Source organism: Triticum aestivum, chromosome 4B, assembly GCF_018294505.1.
Source record: "Triticum aestivum cultivar Chinese Spring chromosome 4B, IWGSC CS RefSeq v2.1, whole genome shotgun sequence".
NCBI classification, from domain to species: Eukaryota; Viridiplantae; Streptophyta; class Magnoliopsida; order Poales; family Poaceae; genus Triticum; species Triticum aestivum.
Genome location: NC_057804.1, coordinates 361,248,386 through 361,268,498, shown reverse-complemented (window position 1 = coordinate 361,268,498; position 20,113 = coordinate 361,248,386). Strand labels below are relative to the sequence as shown.

Below are 20,113 nucleotides of genomic sequence, written 5' to 3'. Positions count from 1 at the left end.
TCAAACCACGTAGCACTAACCTCTACAGCTACAGTGAGCAGACCAAACATACTTGAGCCTAATTATTTATGCTACAGTAAAGATACATCCCCATGTGATTCATGCAAAAACGTGGCATGTTTCGGAGCCCGTTTGCTATATTTAAGCCATTAAATGCATTTCTAGACATTTAATTGATATAATTTAAATTTGAAATGCAAGTGGTTGAAAAGGTTGGCAAAATTGGGTTGAAACATCGTATTTGTGTCATTGAGTCTTTGTTTAAGTGTTATACAAGAAAACAAAAGGAACACTAAACAGGATTGTGCCAAAACGCGACCCCAAACATGGAGTTTTTTTTTGTTTTTTTAGTTCCAAAGAAGAAATACAAACTCTGAAAAGCATGAAAATTGGCATCTTGTGATCAGATGATTCCTATAGGGCATGGTAAAAATTTGAGAAAGTTTCGCCAAAGTTACGATGTACATTGCTTACAAATCGAACCATCCCCGAGAAGAAACATGGTTTCGAGAGAAAACGGGTCTACTTTGAGGGCGAAGCAACCGATGCTTCATCCGTTGGCATTGAAAGTTTTTCTACACTCAAGATACACGATTACATGAGCCATGTCAAAATTTGGCATCTTTCGAAATCTGTTTGCTATATTTAAGCTACCAAGTGCATTTCTAGATATTTAAGGCATATAATTCTAATTCGAACGGCAAGTGGTTTAAAAGGTATGAAAAATTGGATTGAAAAATTATATTTGTGTTCTTGAGTCTATGTTTAGGCCTTATACAAGAAAACATATACAAGAAAATGAAAGGATTCCAAACATGAGGGTGCCAAGACTTGACCCTGATCATGGAGTTTTTTGTTTTTTAATATACAAGAAAACGAACACCGCAAAGCATGAAAATTCACGTTGGAAAATCTGTTCATATATTTTCCTCCAAATAAAGTAGAAAAAATAGATACCATTTCATTTATCCATGTCCAAGAAGAAAGTATTTTTTAAAAATAAAACTAAGAAAATAAGCCAAGAATCAAATAAAAAAAGTAACTTATGGGTTTTGGAACGAGGACCTCTCTACATTACTAGTGTGAACAAACCACTTGTACTAAGCTGCGATCTAGTCTAATAAACACACCGGACTCTGTTATACTAGCCGGACAATTTTTTTTAGCCTGCTGCGTTTTGATTGGTCGAACCAGGCCTCCCACGGATCAAGCCTCTCCACCGTTCATTCTTACTCGATCCAACGGTCCCTACTTCTTCTACTATCTATTTGTGCTTTCGTTGGTACCTTATCCTCTCACACGAACACGAGCACCATACCAGCAGCAGACGCACTCGAGTACCTTCTAGGCTCTCCGTTGCCGGTTGCGTGACGTGCCGTCGCCCGCGCCTCCCACCGCAGCACGCCGGTGAGCCCCGCCTCGTGCTGCCTCTCTTTCGGTTGCTCTCCTATCTCATCTCTCTCTCTGCCTCTCCTTGCAACAATGGAGGCCGAGCGCCCATGGCGTCACCCGAGGACACCTTCCACCCGCCATTCTCCTTCAAATTCGTCGGGATCCGGCCTGATCCGGATGGATCCGGATGCCGACGGCCCATTCCCGACCTCCCTGCCTTGCCTGGTTCGTCGGCCTCTCCGATGTCGTCATCTTCGTCACGGGATCCAGCGCTACCGATGGCTGGCCTCCTCCTCGCCTGGATGTGACCCCCCCCACGTCGGAGCCTCCAACATGAGCAGCAGCAGCGAACGCCTCGACAAGGGCGTCTTCGGTGTTGTCTTTATTTTAATTTTATTTTAAAGAAGTTTGCCAGATCAGTGGCCAGGGAAAAGCCATGGCGATGAAGTCTGATTGATGTCTCGCGAGCGCTCGGTGGCGCTTGATGTGGTGGATGCAGAATAGTATAGCTCAGAGTAGTAGGCCAGATCTGAAAAAAAATTATCTGTACTTACATTTTTGCTGTGTATTTCTTCATTTTTTGATAAAGTTATGTATATGGTATATATATATATATATATATATATATATGTGCAAACTCCTTTTTTCTATAAGGCAATGAGCATATTTAATCAGAATTTTTTTATTGACTTAATTTTCCATGGACCAAAAGAAACGAAGTCATGGGCTATCTCTCAATTGCAATTAGTGGGACTTTGATTGATCTGAAATTTAATGGGCTAAAATTCTTACAAGGCTGATCGAAACATGGGCCGATGGTCTTGACGAGATGAAATTTGGTGGGCCAAAATCCTAATTGGGCCGACTACCACATGGGCCGCCATGTGAGATCCATGTTGGGAGCCATGTCAGATGATGATGTGGAGTACATGATTAACGCCGTTACTTGACAGTAAATTGTGACGGTCAAGAACCGTCAAGGATCCATGACGGTACAGACGATCCGTCATGGAGTGCATGGTGGTTAAATTATGACGCGATATACATGACGGATTCCAGGTCCGTCACAGACGACCTACCTTGACGGTTTTGCGCACATATGTGACAGTTTGTATCCGTCATGGATTAACACATTTCTTGTAGTGTTCCTCGAAACACTGAAATAGGCATAAAACAGCAAATCTGGGCTGGGCCTCCGGTTAATAGGTTAGTCCCAAAAATAATATAAATGTGGAAAATAAAGCCCAATGTTGCCCAAAATAGTAGATAAAGTAGCATGGAGCAATAAAAAATTATAGATATGTTGGAGACGTATCAAGCATCCCCAAGCTTAATACCTGCTCGACCTCGAGTAGGTAAATGATAAAAATAATTTTTGTTGCGGAGTGATACTTTGGCATAATTTCAATGTAATTCTTCTTACTTGTGATATGTATATTCAGATCCGAAAGATTCAAGACAAAAGTTCATATTGACACAAAAATAATAATACTTCAAGCATACTAATAAAAGCAATCATGTCTTCTCAAAATAGCATGGCAAAAGAAAGTTCATCCCTACAAAATCATATAGTTAGGTTATGCTTCATTTTCGTCACACAAAGATGTTCCCAACTTCTATACCCACGATGACAAGCCAAGCAATTGTTTCATACTCAAATAATCTCAACCTTTTTCAACCTTCACGCAATACATGAGCGCGAGCCATGGATATAGCACTATGGGTGGAATAGAATATGATGATGGGGATTGTGTGGAGAAGACAAAGAAGGAGAAAGTCTCACATTGATGAGGATAATCAACGGGCTATGGAGATGCCCATCAATTGATGTCAACATGAGGAGTAGGGATTGCCATGCAACGGATGCACTAGAGCTATGAATGCTCAACAAAAGAAAACTAGTGGGTGTGCATCCAACTCGCTTGCTCATGAAGACCTAGGGCATTTGAGGAAGCCCATCGTAGGAATATAAAAGCCAAGTTCTATAATGAAAAATTCCCACTAGTATAAAAAGGACAACTTTATGAGACTCACTACATGAAGAACAAGGTGTTACTTTGAAGCACAATATATGAGACTCACTACATGAAGAACAAGGTGCTACTTTGAAGCACAAGTGTGGAAAAATAGATAGTAGCATTGCCCTTTTTATTTTTTTTGGGCCTTTTTTTTGTTTGGCCTTTTTTTGGTCTTTCTCATTTTTTTGTTTGGGCAATGCTCTAATTATGATGATCATCACACTTCTATTGATTACAACATAAGGATTACAACTCGAAACTTAGAAAAAGATATGACTCTATATGAATGCCTCCGGCGGTGTACCGGGATGGTGCAATGAATCAAGAGTGACATGTATGAAAAATAATGCATGGTGGCTTTGCCACAAATACGATGTCAACTACATGATCATGCAATGGCAATATGACAAAAGTAATGTATGTCATGAATATGATGATGGAAGTTGCATGGCAATATATCTCGGAATGGCTATGGAAATGCCATGATAGGTAGGTATGGTGGCTGTTTTGAGGAAGATATAAGGAGGGTTATGTGTGATAGAGCGTATCGTATCACGGGGTTTGGATGCACCGGCGAAGTTTGCACCAACTCTCAAGGTGAGAAAGGGCAATGCACGGTACCGAAGAGGCTAGCAAAGGCGGAAAGATGAGAGTGCGTATAATCCATGGACTCAACATTAGTCAAAAGAACTCATATACTTATTGCAAAAATTTAGAAGTCATCAAAAATCAAGTACTACACACATGCTTCTAGGGGGATAGATTGGTAGGAAAATACCATCGCTCGTCCCCGACCGCCACTCATAAGGATGCACAAGCCAGGTACACTTCATGTTTCAAATTTGTTACACAACTTTAACCATACGTGCATGCTACGGGACTTGCAAACTTCAACACAAGCATTTCTCAAATTCACAATCACCCAACTAGCACGACTTTGATATTATCACCTCCATATCTCAAAATAATTATCAAGCATTAAACTTATCTTAGTATTCAATTCAATCAAAAGTAAGTTTCACATATCTTGAATACCAAGTATATTAACATTAAGCAAATTGCCATGCTATTAACGACTCCCAAAATAATCTAAGTGAAGCATGAGAGATCAATAGTTTCTTTAAAACAAAACTACCACCATGCTCTAAAAGATATAAGTGATGCACTAGAGCAAATGAGAAACTACTCCGAAAGATATAAGTGAAGGTCAATGAGTAGCTAAATAATTATGCAACTATGCGAAGACTCTCTCTCATTTAAGAATTTCAGATCTTGATACTTTATTCAAACAGCAAGCAAAGCTAAAGAAAATGACATTGCAAGGATAGCACAACTCAAGTGAAGAAGCAAAAAACTTAGGTTCAACCGATACTAACCGATAGTTGTTGAAGAAGAAAGGTGGGATGCCTACCGGGGCATCCCCAAGCTTAGATGCTTGAGACTTCTTGAAATATTATCTTGGGGTGCCTTGGGCATCCCCAATCTTGAGCTTTTGTGTCTCCTTAATTCCTCTCAGATCATGGTTTCTCTTTTTATCAAAAGCTCCATTCAACAAACTCAACAAGAACTCGTGAGATAGGTTAGTATAAACCAATGCAAAACCTTATCATTTTCTACTATAACAAATCACTAAAATTATTATTCAACAATAAATACTAAATGCCTCTGCATATTTAATACTCCTATCTTCAAATAGAATCATTAAACAAGCAAACATATGCAAACAATGCAACCATAACAGCAATCTGCCAAAACAGTATAGTCTGTAAAGAATGCAATAGTATCAATACTTCCCTGACTCCAAAAATTATGAACTAAAATTCCCACTGTAATAAATTTATCAGAGCTCAATATGCAAAAATATTCAACATCATACCACTCTCTAACTTTTCTAGTGAATTTTTGCAACAGCGGTAAACTTTCTGTTTTTCAAACAGCAACATGTATACTAGCAAAATAAGCATGGCAAAGGCTATCCTTGACTTTTTTTTTGAAACTAAAGATGCAAAACATTATTCTAACTATCAGCAAACAAATACTAACAAGATAAAATGATGCTCCAAGCAAAACACATATCATGTGGTGAATAAAAATATAGCTCCAAGTAAAGTTACCAATGAACGAAGACGAAAGAGGGAATGCCTTCCGGGGCATCCCCAAGCTTAGGCTCTTGGTTGTCCTTGAATATTACCTTGGGGTGCCTTGGGTATCCCCAAGCTTAGGCTCTTGCCACTACTTATTCCATAGTCCATCGAATCCTTAGCCAAAACTTGAAAACTCCACAACACAAAACTCAACAGAAAACTCGTAAGCTCCGTTAGTATAAGAAAATAAAACCACAACTTAGGTACTGTAATGAACTCATTCTAAATTCATATTGGTGGAATATATACTGTACTACAACTTATCTAAGGCTCGTACCCTCCGATACTACTCATAGATTCATCAAAATAAGCAAACAACACAATGAAAACAGAATCTGTCAAAAACAGAACAGTCTGTAGTAAACTGTATCAAACGTATACTTATGGAACTCCAAATATCCTACCAAATTAGGAAGTCCTAATAAATTCATGTTCCAATCCAGAACAAAAAGAATCAGATCAGAAGCTCGTTTCTATGAATTAACAAAACTAATTTACTGGGTGCAAAAGTTTCTGATTTTCAGCAGGATCAACACAACTATCACCGTAAGCTATCCTAAAGGTCTTACTTGGCACTTTATTGAAACAAAAGCTATAAAACATGATTAATACAGTATAATAATCATGTGAACACACAAAAACAGTAAGGATAAGTATTGGGTTGTCTCCCAACAAGCGCTTTTCTTTAATGCCTTTCTAGCTAGGCATGATGATGACAATGATGCTCACATAAAAGATAAGAATTGAAACATAACGCGAGCATCATGAAGCATATGACTAGCACTTTTAAGTCTAATCCACTTCCTATGCATAGGGATTTTGGGAGCAAACAACTTATGGGAACAATAATCAACAAGCATAGGAAGGTAACACAAGCTTAGCTTCAAGAATTTAAGCACATAGAGAGGAAACTTGATATTATTGCAATTCCTACAAGCATATATTCCTCCCTCATAATAATTTTCAGTAGCATCATGAATGAATTCAACAATATAACCAGCACCTAAAGCATTCTTTTCATGACCTACAAGCATAGAAAATTTACTACTCTCCACATAAGCAAAATTCTTCTCATGAATAATAGTGGGAGTATCATAAGAGATTTGAACACTAAAAATTGTTTCCACGTTAAAATGGTAATGTTCAGACAAAGGGTAATCATAATCATGACAAGATTTGTAAATATAATCATCACTACTTTTTATAGCATAAGTTTCATCACAATAATCATCATAAGTAGCAACTTCGTTCTCATCATAATCGATTGAAACCTCTCCCAAGATAGTGGAATCACTAAATAAAGTTGACACTTTTCCGAACCCACATTCATCAATATAATCATCATAAGTAGCAACTTCGTTCTCATTATAATCAATTGAAACCTCTCCCAAGATAGTGGAATCACTAAATAAAGTTGACACTCTTCCGAACCCACATTCATCAATATAATCATCATAGGTAGGAGGCATGCTATCATCATAACAACTTTGCATATCAGAACTTGGGATGCTAAAAATACCATCTTCATTAAACATAGCATCCCCAAGCTTGGGACAAACATTAATTCCAGCAAATATATTCTCAAATATTTCATCCCAATCAAACATAGCTTCCCCAAGCTTGGGCCCTTTCATATCATAAGCATAATCACTCTCATCATTAAAAATATTGATAGCACCAATAGTATAGCAATTATCATCATCATAATGAGTAGTAGGAGAAACATCATTTGGGAGGGATACCTTTCTACCTTTGTTGCTCCTTCTTTTCTTTTTCTTCTTCATATTATGTGTGGGTTCAACCTTCCTCTTTGAGCTCCTTATTAATGAGATTGGTTGAATAGAAAGCTCCTCCTCGTTACCTGATTCACCATAAGAAATAATAGGAGGATATTGGGAAGTCTCTTCCCTTTCATTAGTATTCTCTTCATCCTCTATTTGTTTTCTTTTCTTTATGTAATTGGCAATATAAGGATTTTCAATGCAATTCACCGCACAATACATATAAATTTCTTCTAGATCAAAATGAAGAATTCTATCAAGGGCAAATTCTGGAATAATCTTAGTTATACGTTTTATTTCTTCATAACCCAAGAGCAAACTAAGCTCTTTATGATGTGCAAGGGAAATCAAGTCATCACAATTTTTGGACACGATACGATCATGAAACAATTTGCATTGGGTACTAAAATGATCACGTTCATTGCAAAGTTCACAAGTATGGCTAAGAAAAAATAAATTTTCAGCACATGCATCTAGCCTTTCTTGCAACCATTTAGTTTCTAAGTACTTATGCCTCTTGCAATATCTATCTTCCCTATTTGGTGTGTCCTTGCAAGCCCAATGCACTCCACAAAAATTGACATGCTTATAGGAGGCATTTTCATCATAACTAATGCAATCATCATTAGCATCATGGATATTCAAAGAATTCATACTAACAACATTGCAGTCATGCTCATCATTCAAATATTTAGTGCCAAACAATTTAGACATTTCTTCTTCTAGCACTTTAGCACAATTATCCTTTCCATCATACTCACGAAAGATATTAAAAAGGTGAAGCGTATGAGACAAACTCAATTCCATTTTTTTGTAATTTTCTTTTATAGACTAACTAGTGCTAAAACAAGAAACAAAAAGATTTGATTGCAAGATCTAAAGATATACCTTGACTTACCTAGCCTCCCCGGCAACGGCGCCAGAAAAGAGCTTGATGTCTACTACACAACATTCTTCTTGTAGACGTTGTTGGGCCTGCAAGTGCATAGGTTTGTAGGACAGTAGCAAATTTCCCTCAAGTGGATGACCTAAGGTTTATCAATCCATGGGAGGCGTAGGATGAAGATGGTCTCTCTCAAACAACCCTGCAACCAAATAACAAAGAGTCTCTTGTGTCCCCAACACCCAATACAATGGAAAATTGTATAGGTGCACTAGTTCAGCGAAGAGATGGTGATACAAGTGCAAAATAGATAGTAGATATAGGTTTTTGTAATCTGAAATAATAAAAACAGCAAGGTAACTAAAGGTAAAGGTTAGCGTAAATGATATTGCAATGATAGGAAACAAGGCCTAGGGTTCATACTTTCACTAGTGCAAGTTCTCTCAACAATAATAACATAGATAGATCATATAACAAGCCCTCAACATGCAACGAAGAGTCACTCCAAAGCCACTAATAGCGGAGAGTAAACGTAGAGATTATGGTAGGGTACGAAACCACCTCAAAGTTATTCTTTCGGATCGATCTATAAAAGAGTTCGTACTAGAATAACACCTTCAGACACAAATAAACCAAAACCCTAATGTCACCTAGATACTCCATTGTCACCTCAAATATCCGTGGGCATGATTATACGATATGCATCACACAATCTCAGATTCATTCAACCAACACAAAGTACTTCAAAGAGTGCCCCAAAGTTTCTATCGGAGAGTCAAGAACGTGTGACAACCCCTATGCATAGGTTCCCAATGTCACGAAACCCGCAAGTTGATCACCAAAACATACATCAAGTGGCACATGATATCCCATTGCACCACAGATAATCACGGCAAGACATACATCAAGTGTTCTCATAAAAGACTCAATCCGATAAGACAACTTCAACGGGGAAACTCAATTCATCACAAGAGAGTAGAGGGGGAGAAACATCATAAGATCCAACTACAATAGCAAAGCTCGGGATACATCAAGATTGTGCCATAGATGGAACATGAGAGAGAACATGAGAGAGAGTTCAAACACATAGCTACTGGTACATACCCTCAGCCCCGAGGGTGAACTACTCCCTCCTCGTCATGGATAGCGCCGGGATGATGAAGATGGCCACCGGTGATGGGATCCCCCTTCGGAAGGGCGCCGGAACGGGCTCCCGAGAAGTTTTTGGTGGCTGCAGAGGCTTGCAGTAGCGGAACTCCCGATCTATCTTCTGTTCTGGAAGTTTTAGGGTACGTAGGTATATATGGGTGCAAGGGGCACGTCGGTGGAGCTACGGGGGCCCCACGAGGTAGGGGGGCGCGCCCGGGGTGGGTGGGTGGGCGCGCCCCCACCCTCGTGAGCACCTCCCGTATCTTCTGACGTGGAGTCCAAGTCCATCAGGTGGGTTTCCTTCCAAAAATAACTTCTCTAGTTGATTTCGTTCCGTTTTGACTCCGTCTGATATTCCTTTTCCTCGAAACACTGAAATGGGCATAAAACAGCAAATCTGGGCCGGGCCTCCGGTTAATAGGTTAGTACCAAAAATAATGTAAAAGTGGAAAATAAAGCCCAATATTGCCCAAAATAGTAGATAAAGTAGCATGGAGCAATCAAAAATTATAGATACGTTGGAGATGTATCACCAATCTTGTTGCCAAGATTTAATGACACACCCATACTCATATAACGAGTTAACCTCTATGAACGAATGTCGCCAAGTTGCTCCTCGCGGGCACTTATCCCAGATCAGTCGGGAAGCACAGTGCCAGAATCCATTGAGGTTTTGTTTGAACCTCGGTTGTCTGAAAGCACGATGATGGGTACTGAGTATTTCCGTAATCACTCGGGCCAAATTGTGTCTTTCATAAACTCGTTCTGCAAAATCACAACCAATTTGGGGGCTAATGTTGGGGACACACATAACAGGTAGGCCCACGAAGTTACAAAGATCATAAAGCACGGGGTCCACATATCAGATGGGCCCAGAGCATCACTCGGACAATCAACAAACCATCCACTCGGATGACCATCAAGTCACTCGGACGACAACAACCAATCGGAGCAAGCACTCCACTCGACGAACTCATTCCACTCGGAGTACCTGATCTCACTCGGATATGCAAAGACCAACAGTCCACAAGGCACTCAAAGCGTCATCTTAGTAGTAGGCTGAGTTATGGCATTAACACCACTGTGTAACATAAGAGATGAGGGGGTGGCACACTCTATATAAGCCACCCCCACCACTAGACAGGGGGGCTCTTTTCTTCTACTTCTCTCTTCCTCTCTAGTCTCCAAACTTAGCACATGCATGGGGATCCATTCTCCTCTCTCACATACACGTAATCTTCGGATACATACTCAGATAAAACAAAGCCTCTCCAGAGCACGAGATGTAGGGTTGGTATGTCCACTGTGAGAGGCCCAGACACGCTAAAACCACCGTGTCACCCATTTGCATCTTGATAGATCATGCTCCTTTACCCTGTCCCATATTATTGTCGGAATCGTTCCCATGACAAGCAACCCACCTCCGAAGCATTTGAGAGAGAGATCTTTGTGAGGACAAATCCCAAAACACCCAGAGCCAAAGAGTGTTAGGCATCACTGATGTATTTCTGTCCACGTGATCTAAAGACTTGTTACACTTGAGGACTGTGAATCCTCCAGCCATTTAGGCATCGCGTTCTGAGCATCCAAGAGTCATTGTGGATTGCTGGTGAACAAAGTCTGTGAAGGTTTGGAAGTCTACCTCGAAGACTTACCAAAGTTATTGGGCGAGGACTGGGTGTCCTTAGCTCAAGGGGAATAAGGTGAAGACACAATCTTCTGAGTTCAATCTCAACCTCCCTAATCGGACGTACATTTGTCACAGCAACTGGAACTGGTCTACCAAATCCTTGTCTTCACCAAGCAACTGGTTCTATCCTCTACTCTCCTTACTTTAAAGTTTGTCTTCGAGAATTCATCGCTTGCCTGCCTGATTCATTTGATTTCATTGTGTGAAGACTTGTATCTATTTAGCTTTGTACTATCTTCCATACTGATCCTGTCTACCTAGTTGCAGTTATTCTTCGTGCTTTCCATGTATTGCATGCTTGACTAATGCTTTCCTAGAGTAGTCTTCATTCCGCTGGTTACTATATAGGCTTAGTTTACTTGTTTGTTTTCAAAGCCACCGTGTTTTGAAGATGTTCAAAAAAATCGCCTATTCAGCCGCCCCTCTAGTCGATAACTAGCACTTTCAATTGGTATCAGAGCAAGGTACTCCCTTGTTCTGTGTGATTCAGTTTAACCACCTGGAGTTTTAGCTATGTCAACTGCAGGGATAATCAAGGTCTCTGCTGCGTGCCCCGTCTTTGATGGCACTGACACTACAAAAAAAAACACTTCCGTGATGATACGTGTTTGTCACAGTAGGTTGCGTTTTTTGTCATGCATGTACATCCATGACAAATTTATGACAGAATCAAGATAGTCATACCTGTGCTATCGTAGGAGTGTTCCATGACATTAGCAAAATTATCATCATCCACTTCCATGACGATAAATCGCACGTCACAGAAGTGCTTTCGTCAAGGGTGACCGACACGTGGCATCCACCGTAACGGAACACCGTTAAGCTATCGGGTCAGGTTTTGGATCCGATAACCCGTGAATAGCCCCGACCAATGGGGATTTTCCACGTGTAAAATCATCATTGGCTGGAGGAAACACGTGTTGGCTCATCATTGGGACAGATGTCATCCACTCGTTGGACAGAAGGTGCCTATGATACGTCAACACGTGGCACGGCCAATCAAGTTTAAATGGGCCAGCCCAACTAAAGGCCCACAAGATTTTGCGGCCCATAATGGGCCGGCCCAATTAAAGGCCCACGAGATTTTGCGGACTATAATGGGCTGGCCCAGCTAAAGGCCCACAAGATTTCGCAGGCCATAATAGGCCGTCCCAGGTAAAGGCCCACAAGATTTTTGTGTGCCATAATGGGCCAGCCTAGGTAAAGGCCCACAAAATTCTTGCGGATCATAATGGGCCGGCCCAGCTAAAGGCCCACGAGATTTTGAGGACCCTAGTAGGCCGGCCCATTAACTGGCTGCCATGTTTTGGGCCAAATGCCGGCCCATAATTGATCCGGTCCATTAATGGCCTGCCACGTTCCGGGCCTAATAATGGCCCATATAAGATCCGGCCCTTTAAAAGCCTCCCACTTTCTGGGCCAAATCACGGCCTAGATCAGGTTCGGCCCTTTAAGAGGCTTTGGGCTCAATTATGGCCCATATCAGATTCGGCCCATTGACTGCAAGCTATGCTTTTGGGCCCACTTGCTAAAGGCCCATTTAGTAATTTGGCCTGATATTAGTTTCGGCCTGTTAAGGGCCCATTTAACATTTTGGCCCTATATTAATTTCTGCCTGTTAAAAGCCTGTCAAATAGTTGGGCCTAACTACGGCCCGATTTGCAACCGGCCTGCTCGTAGCCGATATCTGATTGGGCCAAACAAGGACCGAGACAACTTTGGCCTGTTAAAAGCCCGTGAATTGATTCACACAATCATGGGCTGGGGTCCATTTCGGGCTGCCGCCGGCCCGTGAGCTATTCGGCACGTTTCAGGCCCAGCCTACATCTCAGCCTCGTAAAAGCCCATTATGTTTTCTTGCAAAAAGAGGGACGGGGGTTAGTCGGCCTATTAAAGGCCCGAATCTACTAGTGGGATAGTTTGATGGGGCCCATGATGCAGATCATACATCATGATTGCATGACGGCCCGATTATGTACCATAATTTTACGGTTTGGCCGGTTTACTGCGAAGACATGATATATATACAGTAAAATAACAGCAACATCGTGAATAAGAAAAAACCTATACTATACAATAAAGAAATTACGGCATATTACATCCACTGGGCATCAAAGTTCACCACTATGATAATAAAGCACAAGCAGACAGCAGATTACATACACTGGGCATCAAAGATCGCCACCAGTGCAAATAAACACGTCGACAAAATAATATACAAAACCGACAACACTTCAATAGAGTTCAAGAAAGGTTAGCCCTGCTGGGGAGCTGCAGCGCAAGCAGCTGAGCAAGATGATGAGAATGCGCTTGTTCAACACCTATACCTTCCTCACTCTGAAAGATAAACAAGCAGACAGATGACAGGTTTTGCACATAAAAGTATCAGTGCTGACAATTCATCACATTTCTTACTGACGAATAAAGTGACACAGTTTAAAATTGCATTAACACAATATGGTATTGTTCAGGTCAAGACATGGCAGGAAATGACATTGTGAAGGAGTTGGCAGCTTCACGACACCACTGGATTACAGATCAAGAACTCATAAGTATCAATGGTTAGTGTGCTGTCAATTTATCCCATTTCAGATTGGCAAATAAAGAGACGGTTTAAATAATAGTAGAATGATATGACATTGTTCATAGTTAAGACATTGCAGAATATGACATTGTGCTGTAGTGGGTAGGTTCACCACACCACTGGATTACGGATGAAGAACAGAAGCATACATGCAGTGCAAAAGAAGATCACTTGCTCTGTATAGTTTAATTTACATGGTATGAAGAAGGAACTTGGTTGTACAACTGAAAACTTAAATTGAGAAGGACAAACTTTTGTTTATGAACTACATAATAAACTTTAAACATGCAATTTGATGCAAACACCAAAAATAAACAGCTGTTGCAGTCATGCCTAACCAAATATACACAACAAAGTTTGAAGGCTTGAGAAGGACAAACTTACATTACTGGTGAAGACAGGCTCTATAAAGCCCTTGTCCATGCTGATGGGGGGGGGGCAATTCAAGAAGTTTAGCACAGAATCTTCTTCATAAGCATTGCCTTTATTCTACATTTTGTTAAGAGTAAATATAGATGTGATAATATACGAAAAAATGGAGAATATTTAAGATAAGATGAAGAGTGATGCTACATAACCAAGTAGCTATAAATGTATGTGCAGCGATACAGGCAAAAGGCACAGCCAAGAGCAATGCACAGCTAAACTTCTTCAGTACCAACCTTATGGTAAGAGTAAATATAGATCTGATGTGTAGAAAATGGAGGGCAAAGGAAAATAAGCTGCAGAGTGATGGTACATGAACAACTACCTGTCAATATAAGTACACTGATAAAGGACATCATGTACTTACAAGAACAATGCAGAGCTAAAAAAATTCATTGGCATTGGATATATTCTACACTAATGTAACCATTCATACAGATCAGATAATTTGGAGCGAACAATTGATAAGCAAGCTATCATGCATACTGCTGTCACATAATGAACCAGGTATGTATGCAAGTACAGTGATACAGGACAACAGGTACTAACAAGAGCAAAGCAGCGGGCAGCATATTTGCGATATCCTGTCGTTCTTTTCAAACCGGAATTCTTCTTCGAGCTGATTTCCTGCAAAAAAGATCCGTAAGGCACATGCGGAAAAGTAGAAGTTCAAATTGTCATGTGATTTCATAGACAGTACCTCATCCTGGGAACGAGACCAGTGCATAACAAGGTTTTTCCATTCAATGTCTTCTAAATTTAGCACAGGAGACTTCACCGGAAATTCGTTTATAGACTTGCCATCAAAGTGTGATTTCCTCAGGTAACACCGATACTGCTGCAATGCTTCCTTGAAAAGCACAAGCAAGCTTTGCTCGTCATGACTATCCAGATTGACCCTCACCTAGTTACAACAATGTAATGTAAATCATTGATGTGTTCGATCAGCAGAAAACAGGAAAATAATAACCATGAATAATAGCACTTACACGTAAGTTGGACAGGAAGATGTGAAAATGGTGTTTGTCTTCACTATAATCTTCCCATGATGGGAATATATGCACGTAGTCCCTAACAACATTGAAAGCATTGTCTTTTAAACTGGGAATAAATGGAATGGGGTTCCAATCTGCAGGAATTGGCCGTCTCTGCAGTTGGGATAGGTCTTCGGCCGGTGGACTTGCTGTACTTTTTGCTGGAGTGGGATTTTTCTGTGGTACGGCTGGTGCTATGGCAAATGAAATCGGTATACCTTTTGCTGGAGTGCAGGTCCTGTGTGGTGGGGCTAGTGGTGTGGCCAGTGAAGTATGGGTACAGTCTGCTGGAGTCGGTCCTATGTTTTGTGTCACTGGTTGTACAACCAATATAAGTGGGGCGCTGTCTGATTTCTCCGGCACCACCACGTTTTTCAAGGACTTTGCTGGTGCTCCTTCAGGTTCGGCAATCACCCTCTTCCTTTTTGATGTCTGATGCACAAGAACAACATTTGAGTGGAAAAACATGGTATGACGACAGATGGAATATGTATTGATAATGGATGGGCATGGCATCTCGAGTTATATGATGAGTAAACTAAGCAGATGGTGGTGCAACAAAGTAGAAGAAATGCAAGACAACATATGCAAGATACGCGCAATCAATAAAACCTTGCCAAATTAGAACAGGCACCTTGATGGGTGAACAGGACAGGCCATCTGCCTTTGACTCCTCGAGGTTAGAATAGTCATTAGGATGATATTCTGAACAAGAATCAACAGGTGGGGAGCGTACGAGTTTCATTGCTTCCAGAATGGCACTCAATGCCTTGGTGCCAATTTTGTAAGTCATTGCAGTGTTCCACAATATTCTTCTGATGCGCGGATTCTGATATTCACTGTAATTGCGTATAATATCTGAGAACCATGAAAACATAAATAGTTGTGAGATTATCTTTGTAATGCAGATGATATTCTAATATAGGGGCGCCCCTGTAAACACTTATGTGCTATCACTGGATTCTGATGAGAGAGCTCATGTGTGCTGTAATATCGTGCGTGCATTTATATAATCTGGCACAAGTACACAAAAAAATAGGCTCCAGAAGTAAGGATAGCTGGCAGATGATAGGTTCATAATATACTGTATAGAGAGTTTATTGCCAAACCATGATAACAAGAGCACACAACAACTAGGCAGATCATAGTGTACATAACAGGGGTACACCATAACCACGATATATAAATCGGGAAAGTGGAACTGGCTTGAAAATACGGTGTTGTATTGCCGCTAGTAATTGAAAGCCTATCGATCACGTACAGGCCAGCACTATCGAACATGGTAAAGAAGAGCAAGCAGATTTTGGATAATAAAATGTTGGTTGCGCAGTGCCCACACATGATGAACCAGAGCGCATTAAGAATGCAACTCCCAGCTGTCTCTCGACCATTTCAGGCGGTTGGATGAAGATCCTACGTCTCCTAACCCTTCTTCTTCCTCGTCTCTGATTCTTCCCATACAGAACACCGCACGGGCCGCCGGCCGGACCACCGGCCCCCACCGCCTGTGTTCCTCCGCCACCCCCACCCCCCACCCGCGTCGAGTTTTCTTCGTTCGGCGAGGCCCCACAACCACCCGAGCCCCTTGGATCGCACCGGCGAACTCCGGCGAGCTCTGAAAAATCGACTGACCCAATTTTGAAATTTAGTCTACTGTGATTTAACTAGTGTGGAATATAAAAGGGGAAAACCATAAGCATTGGGAGTATAGTGTTGAGCGTGCCATGGCGGATCTGAAGGTGCAAACCGGACAAAGGCAACTTCGCAACCAAGACAAGAAATCAGAGTAAAGCAGTGGCGATCTATTTTCTTGCTGCGATAAATAAGTTGAGCAGATACGAAAGAGTACCGCCTCTGGTGCGGCGCCGTGTACGCATCTGCTGAGAATTTGACGGTGCTGCGGTAGCGATGGCTGTCGGCGGCGTGGAAGCAGATCTAGGAGGGTAGACGGTGGCGGCGGGGCGCGGTGGACGAGACGGTCGTAGGAGCGGCGCCGGCAAGGTGGACGACGGCGGGGATGAAGCGAGAGGACGGGATGCAAGGATCCCGGTCCGAAGGCGTGGATGAGAGAGGTCGATCTCTTGTAATGGACGGCGGCGTCGGGGTATCAGCTCCGGCATGGTGGAGGAGGACGGCGGTGGATGGGGTGGCGGACGGCGGCGGACGGAGGAGGGTGGGGTGGAGAGGGTGTTTTGGCGCCCACGGAGTACGAATGGGGAAAAGGGAGGTAGAGAGGAAGGGGGGAACCATGTATTCAGGGCGCGCTTGTCTCAAATGCGAGGAAATTTACAAACTTAGCCCCCGTTTCAAATTTCTACTACATCACAGCAACATTAGTCGGTTGGGGATAGGACGGTAATCTCGCATACACCGAATATTTGCCGACGAGAGTTTGTTTTTGGCGCCCACCGTGTATGAATATGAATCGGGGAGGGAGTCGATTTCGGCCGAGGGCACACTGTGTTTTGGCGCCCACCGTGTATGAATCCGGGTGAGAGGCGGTTACGTCACGTTTGGGTGAAATTACAAACCTACCCCTATCGAAACCTATAGAAATCCAGCAGATAGGCTTTGCGTGGCAGGGATAGGCAGTAGTGATTTCCATCTCGCAGATTTTGGTTTCGGGCGGTTACTGCGACTTTCCCCGCTTCGTTCAAATTTTGCACAGTGCACGTTTACCGTGCCAACTCAATTCGAATCCCGTTTGTATTCTACTATTTTTTTCGGGCGGGATCCATTTTCAATTGGAATTACATTCTATATACATCATTTTTTATATATACTTTCAAAAGCACAACACCATTTATACATAAATATGGTTTACAAATGGCATGATCCCAGATTCATAAGGTTGTATCCATCAATTTGGATTTGTAAATATTTGAAACCACTTTATGTTGAAATCCAATGTATGCATTCCTCGCTAACTGTCTCCAATTAATGTGTGTTTCATGCGGTTTTTTTAACTTCTCAAACATGTATAATGTGTTTCACACACGCAACATATAGTGTAATCCCGTTTAGACATTAATTGCATATAAACCATGCATTGTTTGTAATTGAAGAATCTATGGATCACCAATATTGATAAACTATATAACATTACACGTGTGCCCAAATTCAAATGAATATGCATGTTTGATACACCAATTTGCGTTATGATATTATCGATGTCGTGATCTCCAGTTTAAATATTTGAATCCCCTTTAATCCAGATATTCGTCTCATATAGCTATCACTCATGCTTATATAGGACTATCTCTCTGGACCTATACGCGTTCATCGTCTCTCAGGCATCTCTCGTGCTACCTGTATGTCGACAATGATCTTTTATCTTCGTAACACACTGACGGTACTCTCTCCCTCGACTTCATCACTCTATCTCTCTCTAAGTATATCTCGCTCCCTGCTATGTGTCTCTAGCTATGATTCTCCATGTGGAATCTCTTTCTCTCACACAAACACAAAACTTTGTCTCCCGGGGTCTCATTTCTCTCAACTATTCCCATGTGTGCCACTCGCACACCCCTCATACAGAGATGTCTTTCGCTCCTTAGATATGAGAACCTACGACTCTTCCTCTTCAATATCTCTTTCTCACACACAAACACAAACTCTGTCTCCCAGGGTCTCATATTTCTCCATTGTTCTCTTGTATGTCGCTCAAACACACCCTCTCTCCCTAGAGATATCTTGCGTTCCCTCATATGTCTCTCTAGCTATCACTCTCGTTGTGAAATATCTTTCTCTCTCGCAGACACAAAACTCCGTCTCTCTGGATCTCATTTCTCTCTGATATCTGTTTGTATGTGACTCACATGCACCCTCTCTCTATCTCTCTCACACCCACACACATAACCCAGCCTTCTGATCCACTCGACTCCTATCTCTAGCGCACACTAGCTAGCATCTTTATCTTTCTATTTATCTGTTTCTCCATCAACCTTCTTTCTCGCCCTCACTCTTGATTCCTATCACGCACACTACATATGTTTCTCTCTACATGCAGTCAAGTGCCCTCTCACGCACATATATAACTTCACCCTTTGAACCACCTGACAGTCATCTCCGACACCCAAATTAACGGATGTCTCTCTAGCTAGCATCTCCATCTCTGTATCTATCTGTAGTTTCTCCGTCAACATTTCTTTCTCGCACGGAGTCTTGCTTCCTATCACCCACACTATATATGTCTATCCATACATATGCATTTATAGGTTGATCTCTTTTGCACAATCGTTGCGCCTCACCCCCTCTGCTCGCCATAGATGCATGCTCCAGCCCACGCCACTATCTGTTAAAGACAAAAACACATGCTCAATTGTCGGGCCTTCTTCCCTGCATTCTCACATGCATGCATATTGTCATACCGATCCGTTTCTCCCATGTCGTTGATCTTAGGACTTATGTCTTCTTTCTTTTATCTCAATCATGCGCGTGCGCGCACACACACATCCCACGTATACATGTATACCTCTCACACATGCACGTTCAAGGTCTCTATGTCTCCATACGTAGTTAATTACCCTCAATCCTAACACCACATCGAATCGTTCTCCTCTTTTGTGCACATAACTTCCGCCTGGATGGGCAAAACACACACTCACACTTAACAATCTCCTTCTAGCTATCCCCCCCCCCCCGCGCGCGCCTCTCACTCTTCCCCTATATCCCCGAAACCAATAAGACCATCCCTTTGTTTAATTCCCTCCTACATGCACCATCGATATATAGTAGTCTTCCTTGGTGTCTCTCGAACAAACACGTTCTCTCGATGCCGACTCCTCTCACGCGCACGCATCTTCGCTTCCCTCCCTACGGGAATTTTCTCTCTCGCACCCCATCGTTGGTGGCCTCTGCCATACACATCACCTCTCTATGATGAAGCCATGCACACTTAAATTACATCCGCCATAGAGGACCCCGCGACACACACACACACACACGCACACCCCCCCACACACACACTAAGACTCCATCTCTCTCTCTCTCACACACACACACAAACACAC

At 41.9% G+C, this 20,113-nt stretch overlaps 1 long non-coding RNA gene across 1 annotated transcript; it reads left to right on the top strand.

Moving 5' to 3' along the window:
* The first annotated feature begins 1,182 nt into the window (after positions 1–1,182).
* Positions 1,183–2,081, top strand: LOC123094828 (uncharacterized). The gene is made up of 2 exons (XR_006446000.1): positions 1,183–1,407; positions 1,489–2,081. It is a non-coding gene; the product is annotated as an uncharacterized lncRNA (long non-coding RNA).
* The last annotated feature ends 18,032 nt before the right edge of the window (positions 2,082–20,113 follow it).